Source organism: Chionomys nivalis, chromosome 15 (genome assembly GCF_950005125.1).
Source record: "Chionomys nivalis chromosome 15, mChiNiv1.1, whole genome shotgun sequence".
Classification (NCBI taxonomy): Eukaryota; Metazoa; Chordata; class Mammalia; order Rodentia; family Cricetidae; genus Chionomys; species Chionomys nivalis.
In genome coordinates this window covers 37,517,349-37,533,688 of record NC_080100.1, presented here as the reverse complement: position 1 = coordinate 37,533,688, position 16,340 = coordinate 37,517,349, and positions in this window count along the sequence as shown.

The window sequence follows — 16,340 nt, the reverse complement described above, 5'->3', positions numbered from 1 at the left end:
GAACAATTTAAAAACACAAACATGAGGCTCAGAGTTGGAAATGAACACGGATATTAGAGCAGTCAACTGCAATGAAGAAATGACATGAAGGACGGATAGAATGAGCCGCATTAGACATGTGTGTGACAGACCACTCCATTCCCACTTGGGCTTTGTGAGGTTCCTGCAGAGAATAGTCCGCACTAAGAGCAAACTGAAACCTGACGTTCCAATTCCAAGTTCATCCTCTGTTGCTAGTTGTCTGCTTGATCTCTCCCAGAACTCAATAGATAAAATCTGTTGGAAAACCCTGTGATGGTTTTCGAGCTGTGCAATTAGCTTTAGGAAAAATAACGAACAGGGTAGGCTATTCAGCTTCATGGACACTGGGATCGGAGGAAGTGGGGAGAACTCCTATTTCCCTTCCTGTCTATTGCGGGCAGCTCTGTGACCTTAGGTCAATCCGGAATGACTTCCTCTATGCCTGGGGCTTTCTAGATCCTAGCTTCTAGGTCCCCACACAAGCACTTAGATGAGGTATAACAGCACATGACACCTGGACAGATGAGAGCAGCTATAACAGGGACCCTCTACTGTTCTCTTTGGTCTGGTCTAAAGTGCGTTTTTGCTTACAATTTTAGAAGCTATGAGGCAATCCCAGGCACTTTCTTCCTTTGTCTAAGTACAGGCTAACCAGGCAAATGCTGTCTGTCTTTCGTATGGAGAGGGGGTATACTCTTAATTCACTAAGGGCATCAGTATGTTTCTTTTCAGCTAGCATTTGAAGTATTTAGTTCTTAGGCTGATTGCCTCTTCCTAATTTATCTGCATATATTTTGCTGGCTAGGACTAAATAAATTGAGCCTGTTTGACCTGCATGAGGGAATTGCATGGGAGGGTGGTTCTGAGAATGTGTATAACACCCCAAGTTCAGTTCCATCATTACTTCTAAGTAATTCCTTTAAGAGAATTCAAGGGATGACAGAAGCAATTTAATTTCAGTTTGAAGTGCCATTAGGAACATCTATCATCTGGTAAAAGAAAAAAAGACTCTAAATTGGAGACAGATTTGAGTACTTCTTAATTATTTACACGCAGTGCACCTAGACACTTCTCTCTCTCTCAAACACTGGTTCTCAACCTTCTAATGCTGCAGCCCTTTAACATAGCTCATCATGTGGTGACCCCCAACCACAAAATTCCTTTCATTGCTGCTTCATAGCTGCAATTTCATGGCTGTTTTAACTTGTAATATAAATACCTGTGTTTTCCAATGGTCTTAGGCAACCCCTGTGAAAGCGTCATTCAACCCCCCAAGGGGTCATACCCGACACGTGAGAGCTATGGCCTTGAAAGAAGAGGGTCTGGTGTTGTATGACAGCCTTATTTCAGGGACTGGCAGGTCGGGGCTCAGTGATGCTTTATATGTTTGGGAGTAGTCTTCCGATTCACCGGTCATTCTTTTTTACCTTAGGAAAGGAAAAATTCTAGTTCCATCAAAAGAGAAGAACAGGAAATTTGTCTTCAGTACTGAACATATACTCAAAAGCTTTCCTAATATTTGAGGGCATTTGGCAGCATATTTCACTCTTAGGTTTGAGTTATTAGACATTGGCATGTTTTCTGTTTAAATAAGCAGAACTATGTTCGAAGGGAACGCTTTAGAACTCTCTGATGTTAGTAGTCAATTTCTACAACAACCCTTAGAGGTGTGCTGGGAGAGACTGCCATCTCTACTTTCTGGGAAGCACGCAAGTCAAAGGTAAAGCAGATGAATTTTCTACAATATCACAAAGCTCCTGTGTGGACGAAGTGGTAGACATCAAAATGAATTCTTCTAATGGGCACTTCCAAATGTTTGCTTCTTAAACTCTTATTCTCCTGGAAGAGACTTTTCTGCAGTCAGTCCTTGCTCTGAAGCTCACAGTTTATCCAGGTCCCATGGTCAAGGCTCCTGTTCTTTTTTTTTTTTTTTTTTTTTTTTTTCGGTTTCTGAAGTTTATTCCCTGCAGGAGTGGACTCTTCCTTCTTCCTAATTGACTTCTATATGGAAGCTTCTGCCATAATGGCATCCTATGTACCAGTGTTCCCTCCTGCTTTCCATTTTAGTGTTTCTTGCCTAGAGGGAGAAACACATTCTGTTGTTTGGCATTGTTTTTGCTAAAGGAGGAATTTGTAGGGACTCCGATAACTGCCTTCCTGGGAGTCAACTCTTTTTTCTTCCTTATGAAAAATTCTTTGGGTGTGGGCACACATTTCATTTTTGTGCCTATTATTCTTTGCTAATAATTAAATTGCATTGGTCCGTGAGAGCAGCACAGAGCAGCATGGAGGTACAAGCAATAAAAACCATGGTCTCCGAGAGATCAAGTTTGAATCTGGGCATCGTGTTCTCTCTGGAGCAGATGTCCTTCTTTTTCAGCAGTACCACATGTTAGCAATATTGACTTCGTGAGGCTATTGAGATGCCTGACAAGTATTTTTCTAGGAAGGAATGGGGTATCAGAAAAATACAGCCCTTTTACTAGAATACAGAACATGTCTGTGCTGCCTGGCTTCTATTTTGCCCGCAGCTCTTTTCTCTTCCCTGGCCTGCTCTCAGAGCTTTCTGCCCTGGGAGGCTGTCAGCAACTTCCTTTGCCCTCTTGCTCAGTTGCATTCAGCTAGTGGGGAATCCTGGCAAGAGATCAGAGGTCACGTGCTTCTCCTCACCTCCTTCCTCCAGGCTGTGCCAGAGAGTAACCTGGCTTGTCAAGGAAGCCAGCTCTCATGATTGCCTTCTCAGAGATTCTAGCATCCATCTTTGCTTGTTCTTTGAACTTAGTGTATCTAACTCTACCGTTGCCTGTCCCCAGGACGGCACTGTCATTGCGGGTCCCTCTGTCTACCCCACCTTCATCTTCAAACTCTCTTCAAGTAATCTTGATATTAGTGCACTGTCTCCCAAGATCCTGACAAATGATTCACTAATACTTAGTTGAAATTTGCCTAGTCTTGTTTTGTTTGTGTGAGTTTAGGCATTGTGGACAATAAATTAGAATCAGTTATGTCATCATTACTTGCAATGAGGTATGCAGAGGAAAATGTAGATGTTTAAGATAAAAATGTCACCCATCTCTTACAGGCCATAACTTTGCCAGACACCACTTTGTCCAGATCATTCCATCTACACTCAAAGCTCAGGTGTCTATCAGCGTCTGTGTGCTTAGGCATGTCTGGTTCCCCAGAGCTGCACAGAGATACGCCGATTTGGCGCCCATGTCTCTACCCTTTTAAGGAGGCCAAGCTGCCTCCTAGCTATACAGATGGAGAATTTGCTCTTTCAATTAAATCCATTTGTTTACTCATATTCCTTTAAGTTTTGATTCCTGTGGGACAGCATCTCTTAATGACAGAATTAAAGACTTTTAAGGCAAATTTCTTAAGGACTCGATTAATTCAGCAAACCTTTCTAGGTCAAATCCGTTATTTGTCTGATTTTACTGATTTGTTCATCTGAACTCATTGATTAAGTAGCTCACTATGGGCACTACTTCATGCTTGGTACCCTAAGGGTACTCATTACATATCAAATGAATAATTAACTATCTTCAATGAGTTTCTCTCTGATAATGTGTCAGTTTCCCACAGCAGTTATCTAGATTTTTTTTCTCTCTCTCTAGGCATGGGCACTTAGTTCATAATTAAAACAATCTCTATCCATTTCTCAAATGAAATGAATAATTTCCATATTGTCTGAGCCCATACAAGATGAAAGGCATCATACGTAATCATGAAGGTGACTCTGGTCACCCGAACAAAGTATTTTTCCTTTGTAGGTTAGCTCTCCATACAAACCCTCTTCTGTTAAAACAGTCCAGTCACAAAAAAAAAAAAAAAAAAAAAAACCTATACACACTCAAAGAAATGATTATTATTTTTTCCCTAGAAACTCACATTGGATAATGTGTTTTTCTCTTGCCTTTAGGCAAACATTTTATTCAAGCTGGAAAAGGCTTTTTTCCTTTGGTAGCTCTGGGTCTCTACATCCCCGGGTATTCTTAGCAATAATAGTATCCGTTCTCTCTTTCTATTTCCACCTTGCTGTTAAGGGACCTCTGGCCTCCCTAAAAATATCTCACTTTGATTTCGAAAACTCTGAAGAGAGTGACTCATACGTGATTAAAACAAGTTTCTCTGGCCTTGAGAGAGTGCCACTATGGGTTGCTAGGGAACTCGGTGAAGGTCCCTATCCAATGGTGTTATTGGGCTCTGCAATCCTCTGCTGGGCGGCTATCCCGATGCTCGGATCCATAGCATTTCTTGTGGTTGCTTCTGCTTTGAATTCATACTCTTTTATTTTTGAGACAGGGTTTCTCTGTAGCTTTGGAGCCTGTTCTGGAACTAGCTCTTGTAGACCAGGCTGGCCTCAAACTCACAGAGATCTGCCTGCTTCTGCCTCCTGACTGCCTAGCCTGAATTCATACTTTTAAAGCAGATAATTGTTTCAGATTACTTATGCTTTTAATGTATAATTCACAATACCTTAGTTTTTTCTAAAAAAAAAACCTTTTTTTTGTGAAACCAACTCCTTCAGCCCTTAATTATTGCTACTCTTTCCCCTAAGCTTTAGACACATTATTTTCCCTAAAGAAGCTTAGATTATATCCAAAAGATTGAGCAACACATAGTTGCTACCAACACTCCACGTCTCCAATGACAGCTGACACTTTTAGTCAATGTTTTGATCAAGCTCGTTGACCTCATCCTCTTCCCTCTACAGTAGGTCCCCCAAAGACCTACATCATCCCACATACAAGCTTGTCTCATAAATGGGCAAGTCATGTCTAGATGTAGGTGAGTATTGGAAACGTACCGATTTCTCTTGTTCTTCCCTCAAGACTCAGTGCCCTTTCCAGTGGTTTGGAAAGTGGTGGTTAGGTAACGAGACAGATGATGTTGTGAAAGGGGCAGTTCTTCTGCAATAGTCTCAAGAGTAACAGTTACTGTTTAACTAGCAAGCTGCCCTCACCTTCTCGCAAGCATTCTTCGCAACCCCTTTGAACTGAAAGGCTCAAGAATTCACTTGACTATTGCACATCCACTGGGATGGCTTCCCTGGCCTTTACGTAGATTTACTGGTAGCACAACAAGAAAAGAAAGCTGTGAAGCCGTTCTCCCAGCCACCCTGCAGTCGGGAATGTTCTTCCAGTGTTGGACACAGTTATGTTGTTGACCCCTTAGTGAAAAATTGAGAAGTCCCTTCTTTTCCCAGCAAGGATTGGCACATATGGTGATTCGGCTGCATCTTTCCTTCATATGAGAATCTTTAGGCTCTGTCTACCACACCTATTTATTTCAAGCACCAAAAAAGTAAGCGTAGATGTTTAACAGAAAGCAGATGTCGCTGGGATCTGTAACTTGCATTTAACAAAAGCCGTGCTGGAAATGTTCCTCGTGTCCACTTTTATTGCTTTAAACACATCAACATCTCTGCCTGTTCTGATGAATTATTTAAGAATCACTGTCCCAGTCCGCGGCAGCGTCTCGAGGTGCACATGTTAATCATATACTTGATTAAACATTTCCTTGCCTTTTCCTCCAGCATTCCAGTTGCTTTTGAGTGGACAACTGTTACAGCGAGAGGAGGGACGTTGGAAGCAGCTAGTGGCATCTGAACTACTGAAAACTCCGCCATGGAGAGGAATACTTGTGATTCGCTTTCTCGGGGCAAAAGCGTAAGTACCTTTCATTTTCTTTCCTTTTGTAAAACATGTAGTGATGTTTTTAGTTTTCAATGGGTTTTAATGCTGTGTTGTCATAATCAGGTTTGTGTGAGACTCTGGTTAACTTTCAGTTCTCTAACTGTGTGCAGATTATTAGCAAATGAAGACTTCTTCGTCTGTGTGGCCTGGTTGATATCTGATGGGTGGTGTTGGAATTTATCTGCTTTCCCACTCATTCATACAAGTTTCACTGTGTGATACTGAACACCCTGATATTTGAGTCCATAATACAGATACATAGGCGACATTGAAACTGGAGAAATTTGTGTCTTGACTATCAATCTGTCTAGATAAATCCAGAGGAAGAAATGTGTCAAAGGAACTTACCAGTCAAACGCATTCTGATGCCCCATGCCTTCCTGAGCTCCCCATTCTGACATAGGTCTCTAATTGCCAATTCTAACCTTCTTTCTTAAGATTTTTTTTAAGTTGCCATTCTTAGTGCCCCAAGAAAACGTAAACATTCTTTCCAACTACTCAGTGTCTACAAGGTACCATATTCATGATACATTTGAGCTTTCTATTATCTTATAGGAAAGAAACCCCCGCAAAATAAGTAGAGCGATTCAAGGAAAGCTGGGCCAGACGAGGATGAAAGCAGATTTAATTTCTACCAGGAAAGTTCTAACAATATGTCTCTTTGTTCATTTACCCAAAGGGAAGAAGCATCCAAACAGATGTGGTTGTGACGTAGGAACATTCGTTTGAAGGCATCAGAAAAACCACAAATGCAAACACATTTCTCCAGTATGGGAATGCTTTGTGTTTCCTCTGTGATCTTACTGTAATGGCCCAAGGCCATCTCTCATTCTTCCTATAGAACTGGGATCAGTGTGCGGAAAGGACAAGATAGTCTGCCTTACAGCATTTCTCAAAATAGACAAATGAAAAATAAGGCTATGCAGAGAGGTATGCCAGTCATTTAATTGAATCCCCAGTTTGATAACCAACCAAAGAAATTTAAAAAACTGGTAAATGTTCATATTCATTTGTTTTAGTAGTTAGTGTTTGGTTATGTGGAATTTGCATAACATAAAAGGCCAGAGTGTTGTGCCTGGAATTCTTTTTTATCATTGTGCATAGTTTCTCATTGTAATAGGGGTGACCTGCATTCAAATTACCAAGCTAAGCACACAGCTGTTGCCGAGTTTTCTTATTATAAATCAAATATGAGCCAAACCATCAACATGATGCTCCCTTTTATTCAATTTTGGGGGGCATGTGACTTGAAAAAATAAAGACAGAAGGGAGATTGTTTTAGATAATTAAAACATATCATTTAATACGTCTCTGTTCTTGGAGGTAAAACTCGTTCTAGAGGTAAATGATCCAAGGAGGTGTCCTTGTAAGGGACTGAGAGGGCTTAATTTAGATACTAGGAGATTTCCTGCTTGTGGTTGTCTTGTACACAATTTCTTTGTCTCTCATAAAGCGCTGAAGCTTCCCAGATCATGAGAACTTGAGCCGCTTGCATTCAGGTGGCAGCAGCCTCTGGGCTCTGGTTTGTTTCCTTGCTTCTTCAGAACCCACTGGTGCAGAGAGAGCACTTCCACTCAGCTGAGCGACTCTGAGTGGGAATGACTCCTTATCAGAGACACGAGGTTGCTGTTGTGTTAGTAAGGACTCGCCTCCTGAAATTTCAAACTGGGTCCGGCATGTCACCCCTACCTTTGTCACAAATAGAATCCCAAACTGCACTCAGAAGTAGCTGTTTCTGTTTTGTTAGAGAAACTTTAAATAATTTGATTTGGGAACTCTCAATTCTTTATTTTGGCATATGACATTTGGAAATCGAATAACATAAACCTCAAATTAGAGGCTGCTTTTGTGGTTGTCCATATGTCACTGCGTAGATCCTGTATCCATCACTGTGAACTGAGGCGTGTTGGTTATACTTTTACTTCTGTGATAAACTGGAAAAAAAAAACTTATGAAAGAAAGGGCTTGCATTGTCTCACACCTTGAGTTCTCATCCATCATGGTAAAGGGGGTGTGTGGCAGGACATTGGCGTTGCTGGCCACAATGTATGTGAAGGCAGGAAACAGAAGAAGAATGTTGGCCCCAGCTGGCTTCCTCCCAACTTTCTTCTTTTCATTCAGTCTGGGCTCCAGTTCCTGGTGGGATGTTATACACATTCATGATAGGTTTTTTTTTCTTCAATTAGAGCTCTCTGGCTATCTTTCTGTCCAACACATTTACAGATGTGACTACGGGGTGATCAAATCTAGTGAAGTTGACAGTGACTGCTGACAATTGCATAAAGCATATGAGATAAGAGAAGACTAGCCTTAGATATTCAATTTAGTAGTGAGTTCCCTTTCTGAAGAGAGTGCCAGTGTAGCTTGCCATGCCTCATAGGTCTCCATCTAATATAAAAAATAAAGGAAGAAAAATGGGTAAATAGATTCTCATTTATTATCACTTCTGAGTTTCTATGAGTTTAGGTCCCATGTTCATTTGTAAATTGAACAAACAATACCCTAAAGAAAGTCTGTTAGTCAGATTGGTGTGTATCATTATTGGTGATATATCAATATATCAGGTTGGTGGCTTAGATAGAAATTATTTTGTTTTAGAGGCTGAGTCTCCCAGGTGCCAGCCCCTTCTGCTGTGGTGAGGGATCAGCTCCTGGCTTGCTGATGCTCTGCAGACAGCTGCCTCCTCACTGGCCCTCCTGCAGCAGACAAAGAGCTCTCTGAAGTCTTTGCTAGGTCTCTCTTCCAGCCTCCTTGCATGCCCTCATTTCTTATGCAGATCCCGCCTTCACTTTGGGAATCTGAGATTTAACTTATGAGCTGGTGAGACATAAACATTTACTTAGCTTATAATAGATTTTGATATTCCTAAGGAATTATTTTAATATGATGACAACATGATATAAAAACCAAATATGATCAATACTTTAGAATCGGCATATTCTTTCAACTGTTTAACACTAGAGTGATCTAATTTCCATTCCTCAGCTTATATTAGAGAACAGCTCATAAAGGTTTTGAGTTTCCAAACAATTCTACTCTGACCTAGAAGCTCATTTTAAATTTTTTCCAAAAATTTTTCTTTTTGCCATTATTACTTCTGCATATTTTATGTACCTTGTTTTTAAATTTCATCCCAATATTGCAATGACACTGGTCTTTGAAATGGCTTGCCCTGTCAGTGGATATACCAGATGGAATCAACAGAGATGCCCAGGGTGCATGCAGTGGCTGTGGTAGGCAGAGGTATGGAAAGAGGGAGGGAGAGAAAGAGAAATACAGGGGGCCACAGAGAGGGAGGGAGAGAGATATGGATGAGTATGAAGGTGGAGGCAGGTTGGAACTGGGAGGAGCTGGGGAAGGCAGCATGAATATAATCACAGTACATTATAAGGAGTTCTCTCTTTTAGGGGGGTGCAAGACAGGGTTTTCCTGTGTAGCCCTAGCTTTCCTAGAACACACTCTGTAGACCAGGCTGGCCTCAAACTCATAGAGACCTACCTGCCTCTGTCTCCAGAGTACTTGGGATTAAAGGTGTGCACCACCACTGCCCAGCTTGGTGCATGAAACTAACAGGTGTTTGATTTTCTATACTTGGTTTCACAACTTTGTAAAAAATAAAATTCTTACTTAAAAAATGAAAGCATTATTTCTTACAGTATCTCTCCTGTTATCCTCTGATTTTTTAATATAAAATCTTGCATGGTAAATGAACTGGATAAATTTTAATTCTGCTTTAATCAATTCTCTCATGGATTGAATTCTAAAATATCTTATAAGGTTTATACCTAAAACTCCAAATTTTGGGTTTCCTAAATCTGTTGGAAGAGACTTGAGATGTCATGTACTAAATTAGATTTTTATTTTCTTGATGAAATTGCCCTCTATCTGACTTGCGATTCTTTTGGATGTCTTACATTGGGACAAATGTGTCACCCACCAGATGTCTTTAATTGATGGTCCCTGTTCTCTTGAGCAAAATGGTTATTTAGTGTTTATTCAAAGCTGGAAGCAATTTCTGGCTATTTGCAGAACACTGAGAATCCGGAATTTTTTTTTTTTTTTCCCAAATGCTGAACCAAAAGCCCACCTATGTCAGTTCTGAACCCAGGAACTGGGATCTACTCTGGTGTGACATGTCAGTGGGTTCTCTAAAATTGCTGCTTCTCACAGATGATTTAAAAAATCCTATCCGAAACTTACATAGTACATGTATTCTACTCTTAAAAATATAAAACTTCCCCCAGCTATATCTTAATACTTGCTGACTGGTGCTGGATGCAGTCATTTTCCTGGTGACCCAGGGAGAGCAATCGATGCCATTTCATCTGCATCCCGTTGTATCAGAGCCTGCCTAGTGAGGAGAGGCAAACAGGAATCTGGAAGGGGCAATCCATCTTGCAAAGGAACAGCAGAGCTGCCTGTGCTTGTTATTCCTCACAGCTATGCGGAGATAGTCTGGTTTGGGATTTTATGGCTGAAGTGAAATGAATGGACTCCTTGCCAGACTAACTTTAGGGCCCCACTATTACATGCCCATCTTAGGAACACGGCTATGGAGTCCTATCAGCATAGATTTCAGACAAACTAAGAAAACTAAAATCCTTACTTTTCCCCCCTCATGTTCACTTCTCAGGGTAGAGAGAGAGTCAGGTGAGGTGCTGTTACCAAGATGCTTTGAAAAACGCAAATTGAAAAACAAAATGAAAACTAAGTCTCCTTCTGTGCTTTGTCAGCCACACGCTGATGTGAGAACGCGTAGCTTTAGAGATCTGATTAATTTGATAATTTGATTATTATTCCTGACTCCAAGATAATGCTTTTGCCTTACAAAATTCAATGAAATATTTATTCAGTAGCTATGGGGTATGTTGGCTCTAGACATCCAATATGAATAGGGTACTTGATAGCTCTGCCTTCATAGACCCTACTTGACAATTAGATTTCTACATTCCATGATCTATTAAAATTGCCTTGTCAGCTTGTCACCCCAACCCTGATGATCCAAGCCCATTTCGTTATAATTTTCAGTTCTCCACAAGGACTCTGAAGCGCTGTCTTCCTTCGGCTTCCACGGCCTCTCTCTCCTCCACATTGTGTGTATCATCTTTAGCAGAGATATTTTAGCCGGGAATAATGTGGCCTAATTGTCAATTATGCTTATTGTTGCAGAAACAGAGATTATTTTAGAGTAGTTGAAAAGAAGTTTCCTCAGATAATCAACAACAGTTTAAGAATAGCTGAGAGTATAAATGGATGTGAGTATGGCACACACACAAAAAAAAGTCTGAAAGAATAAGGCCTGATCAGCAGTCATCTGCCTTGAGATCAATCTCATGTCACATGGCTGCCCCCACGGCCACAGTCAGTCACTAAGTTGTTGTCTGAGCAAAACCTCTGCATTTTCTGTTATGGTAACGTGTTTGCTGTTTTCTCTTAGAGCAAATTCAAGTGCGAGTTGAATTCCAAGTGATGATGACCAAAAATAATTGCATATATTGTTCTTAACAATGTAAACACCAGAGACGTATAGAAATGTAGAGGAGTCCTATTGAGTTGATGTTCTGTATTCAAATTGCTCCTTTGGGACAGTTTTACTGCACAACAAAATGGGAAATTTTAAAGAAAATCATATTAATTTGTTGGAGTTTTATATTAGTAGTATTCTGTTTTAGAAGTTTTCACTATTAAAACTGACTTATTTTTAATTATAATCAAATATAGATCCTTAACATTTGTTTGCCTGTTATTTTGTAGTCTTTGAAATAACAATCAATAAGCAAGAGCTCTGATTGCTACAATCAATGTGTTTGTTTTTGAAGTCGAGTACTTCCAAAGGCAACATGGAAAGATCCCTAGGTCTTATGTGATAGTCTTGGCTTTGGATCTATGTGACTTGATAGAGCAAATGTTAGTGAAAACGTTTAATAATTTGAGTTATTATCAAGTACCCCAGAAAATTTCCTGTGAGCTTTCAGGGATGAAATGAGCAAACAACATTGAAAGCACATTATAAGGGAAAGCAAAGAAACCAACAAAAACCCCAAATTAAACCAATGAATACCAAGAAAATGTTATATAATATCTAATTGTATTGTATACTTCTAAACCAAACACTAAGTCTTAAGGAATTTTACAACAGAATTGTTCCATCAAGCAAATAGATCAAGAAGACCTCTTGCTTTTATTATTGAAACAGTGACTTGTATGTTCATGAGCTCCACTAAGTTGTAGAAATGTCAAATCTTGATATGTGTGCCCAGAGTGGTTGAGTGTTATAAATGGACAAGACAGCCAAAGGGGCATGTTGGGTTGAGCTAGAGGCCTGAGCTTGCTCTCCTATTTTTGTCACCAAAGATATAATTCTTACTATAAACCTGGAATTGGGAGTATTGTCCCATTTATAGAACACAGATTTTATAAAGAAAAACAATTAAAATAATCTTTTTGCCATTACCCTGTCCCCCCCTCTTTCTGAGGTGGTAATATGGTGATCTGTTTTGGCAGTCTTGCTTCTGTGCTAAGAATTTGATCATACTTTAGCTGTTACTATCTGTAGTTTAATCCATTCAACAGGGTTTGCTAAGCCCTTACTGACTGATTATGCTATAATAGTTACTCTTGGTAGAACTGTGTTCTGAATGGCACTTAAGAGACTCAGAGAGTCAAGACACCACAGTGTACTTTGACATTGGGATTTTAAGCTTCACAGAGTATCTGGCTCACTGAACATTAAAAACTAAAAGCAATAAAAACACTCCCAAACAAACAATAACCAAGTGCCAAGGGAAGCAATGCTTTCTATAAATTCATTGAAAAGAAAAACTACCTGCTATGCTTGGCAGTCCTTATCTTGGCAGTGCTTACTGAATGGATTTTAAAATATTACTAAATGACCAACTTGTTTTTTTTTTCTAGAAGAGCCAATTGCACAGCATTAATTTGTCAGTAGGGATCCATTTCATCACTGTATGAGCCATCCCAACAGAGACATAAACATTGCTCAAGAACAATAGTCTCTGAAGGAGTATTGAGAGATCAAGAAGGAGCACTAGAAAAAGACGGGCATTCCCCAATATATAAGCACAGAAGAACTGTGCACCTATCACCAAAACACATGAACTAATTTTCAGAGCACTCACAAAAAGATCACATTGTTGGGTGGATAGTGTCTTTCCTGTTCCAACTTCCAAAAACAATCCATGGATGAAAAACATAAAAAAAAAAAAAAACGGAAATAAATGCTGTCAAGAAAGACATACATTAGATGGAGGTTTAAACTTCCTGACAGGAAGACCAGAAAGATGGCTCAGCAGATAAATGCACTTGCTGTCAAGCCTACAACCCTGGGTTCAGTCCCACAAGGTGGAAGCAATCATGTGACTTCCAGGGGTCCTTCTTTGACTTTCTACATGGTGACTCATGATGCAACACAGACACACAGAAACATGTACACACACACACACACACACACACACATACACACAGACATAGAAACACACACACATTTTTCTCTGCTCCCCTCCCTGCCTATCCCCTTCCCTTCAACCCTCTCCCAAGGTCCCCATGATCCCAATTTACTCAGGAGATTTGTGTTTTTCTACTTCCCATGTAGATTAGATCTATGTATGTCTCTCTTAGGGTCCTCATTGTTGTCTAGGTTCTCTGGGATTGTGAGTTGTGGGCTGGTTTTCTTTGCTTCATGCTTAAAATAAGTGAGTATATGTGTTGATTGTCTTTCTGGGTCTGAGTTACCTCACTCAAAATGATGTTTTCAGCTCCATCCATTTGCCTGCAAAATTCAAGATGTGTTATTCTTTTCTGCCATGTAGTACTCCATTATGCAAATATACCACATTTTCCTTATCCATTCTTCAGTCAAGGAGCATATAGGTTCTTTCCAGATTCTGGATAATACAAACAGTGAACATAGTTGAGCACATGTTCTTGAGGCACAATTGAACATTCTTTGGATATATACCCAAAAGTGATATTCCTGGGTCTTGAGGAAGGCTGTTTCCTAATTTTCTGAGAAATCATCACACTGACATCCAAAGGGACTGTACCAGCTTGCATTCCCACCAGCAATGGAGGAATGTTCCCTGTTCCTCACAACCTCTCCAGCATACGCTGTCATCAGTGTTTTTGATCTTGACCTTTCTTACAGATGTAAGATGGGATCTCAGAGTTGTTTTGATTTGCATTTTTCTGATGACTAAAGATGTTGAACAATTCTTTAAGTGTCTTTCAGCCATTTTAGATTCATCTGTTGAGAGTACACTGTTTAATTCTGTACTCCATTTTTTTTTTTTTTGATTTTTCGAGACAGGGTTTCTCCGTAGCTTTTTGGTTTCTGTCCTGGAACTAGCTCTTCTAGACCAGGCTGGCCTTGAACTCACAGAGATCCGCCTGCCTCTGCTTCCCGAGTGCTGGGATTAAAGGCGTGAACCACCACTGCCTGACTTTGTACTCCATTTTTTAATTGGATTATTTGTTCTTTTGTTGACAATTTTTTTTTAGAAACTTTCCTGACAGATTTTTTATGTGGTATTCAGGCAGTGTGTTTTGGAGGAATTTTGAAATGACCTTTAATCAAAAATTTTTCCAAGTCATGGTTCTTTGTATGTTTATATTATTTTTTGCTTCATACTCTAAATTATATAAAATTGGAATATGTTAAGATTTTAACTTTTTGCTGTAAGATTAATTAATGTTGCATAATATACGCATCAGTAGACATAAATGAGGAAAATTAAAATGTTCATTGATAGCTTCTCATTTGAATCCAAATTAGTAGACTTTCATTAGAGCAACAAAAAAAAAAAACAATGGTCAAATTATGCTGTACCCTAATCTCACAAATTCTTACGACTAAGTGACCTAGAATGTATTACCTTGATGGTCTCTTTTACTCACATATAAACAGGGAGATGACAATGTGAGATTTCTCAGAGAAATCATTCCATGACTCTGCATTCCCTAGATCAAGTATTTCTCAGAATAGTCTTAGTGAAAACTTGTCCATTATGACAAAAAGTCCCAATTCTTTCTAACCTTCAAGACAGCTACCACCTACTCCCAGAGTCTGCATAGGGAGCTGATTAATGAGCCAAGTGTGTCTCATCTCTGATGACAATGCTTCAGTTGGGCATCAGTGCCTCTAAGGACAAATGAAACCGAAAAGGCCTTCACATCACCAGGATTTGGAAGATGTTACTTGTGTTCTTAATAATTATTATTGTCTTTTAAAAACAGTCTCTTGTTCTAAACCCATGACTGGGGTAGAAGTAGAAAGGGATTGTCACATTTTGAGAAGTTTTCTTTTGGAGAATTTTGAATCCTTTCATTGTAAGTTATTCCAGCAGTTCAACTGGAGTGTAACAAGCTGGTCTCTCTTTTATTAAGACAGTGAGCTTTAACTGTTGTGCTCCATGTAGATGGTGTGGTGCTACCTTAACATCTTTCAACTCTACAAATCCAGCTCTGACACATACCCGAACTTCACAGAAACAGAATATAGTGGAAGGAAACCATCATGCAGAAAGAAAACCCCTAGGTCTGAACATGGGGGAAAAAAAACCACTAAATCATTTCTGGCATGACTCTCCTCGTTTCAAATCTAAGCAAATGTACTCTTTTCAAAAATGCATCTGCCTCTACAGCAAATGCTTTTGTATAGCCTTTTGTAAAACTAGGTGCAGTTGCCATCATAGGAGACAGGGAATTTAACCTGCCCCTTGTTGTACCAAAGATGCCACTTTCTCCCCCAGCAGGAGAAAACCTTTTCTTTACTGGAATACTTACTAAGATTATATTGGTTTTAGATTTTAGACAAGGGCACTCACATTCTACCAAAAATGTTTAAAGCAAACTATCAATGATTCAAATAATCATTCTCTCATCCAGTCTTATTACCTCAGTCATTCTCAGAGGAAAGCTTCAAATTTGTACTTTCACTGTATTTGGGAATTCCAGAGTGAATCATCTATTTTTCTGTCTTAACCTCAGAGTTGCAGATCACTGTAGGAAGTGATTTTCCTCCCACCATTACTAAGAGGAAAATAATAAACTAGACAAAGTACATGTTCACTACCTTTACAGAATGTACCAGAATACTTAGATGGTAGGGAAACCAGTCACCACAAACTCTGGAAGGACAAGAGTCACCTCCAAAGAGAGGATGACATTTTTTTGTGTGCCATGGGTAGACATCACCATGCATCAATAAAAAGATGCTGCTATAGTTTTGAAAGAACTGATAGTGGATAAATGTGAGTTAGCATAATAATATGGACACAAAAGATATTGTGGGTAGAGGGGGATATCCTGTTGCAGACATTTGTTCCAAAAACTGTCCCAAGAAGATAATAGAAATAGGATTCGCTATCCCCAAATGAAACAAAATGTAAAGCAACAATGAACACCATGATATGTTGTCTTAGGGCATTATAGGAAACCCTTGGTGGAGCTTGTGGAGGGATGGTAATGGTGAAGGAAACAGGGAAGCAATGCTTGACCTCTAGGGGCCAAGGTAAAAGTATATGTGGAGATCATCACTGAATTGGGGGAGGAATAGGACACTCCCTAGAGACTCAGACAAATGACTGAAGAAAGTTTTGA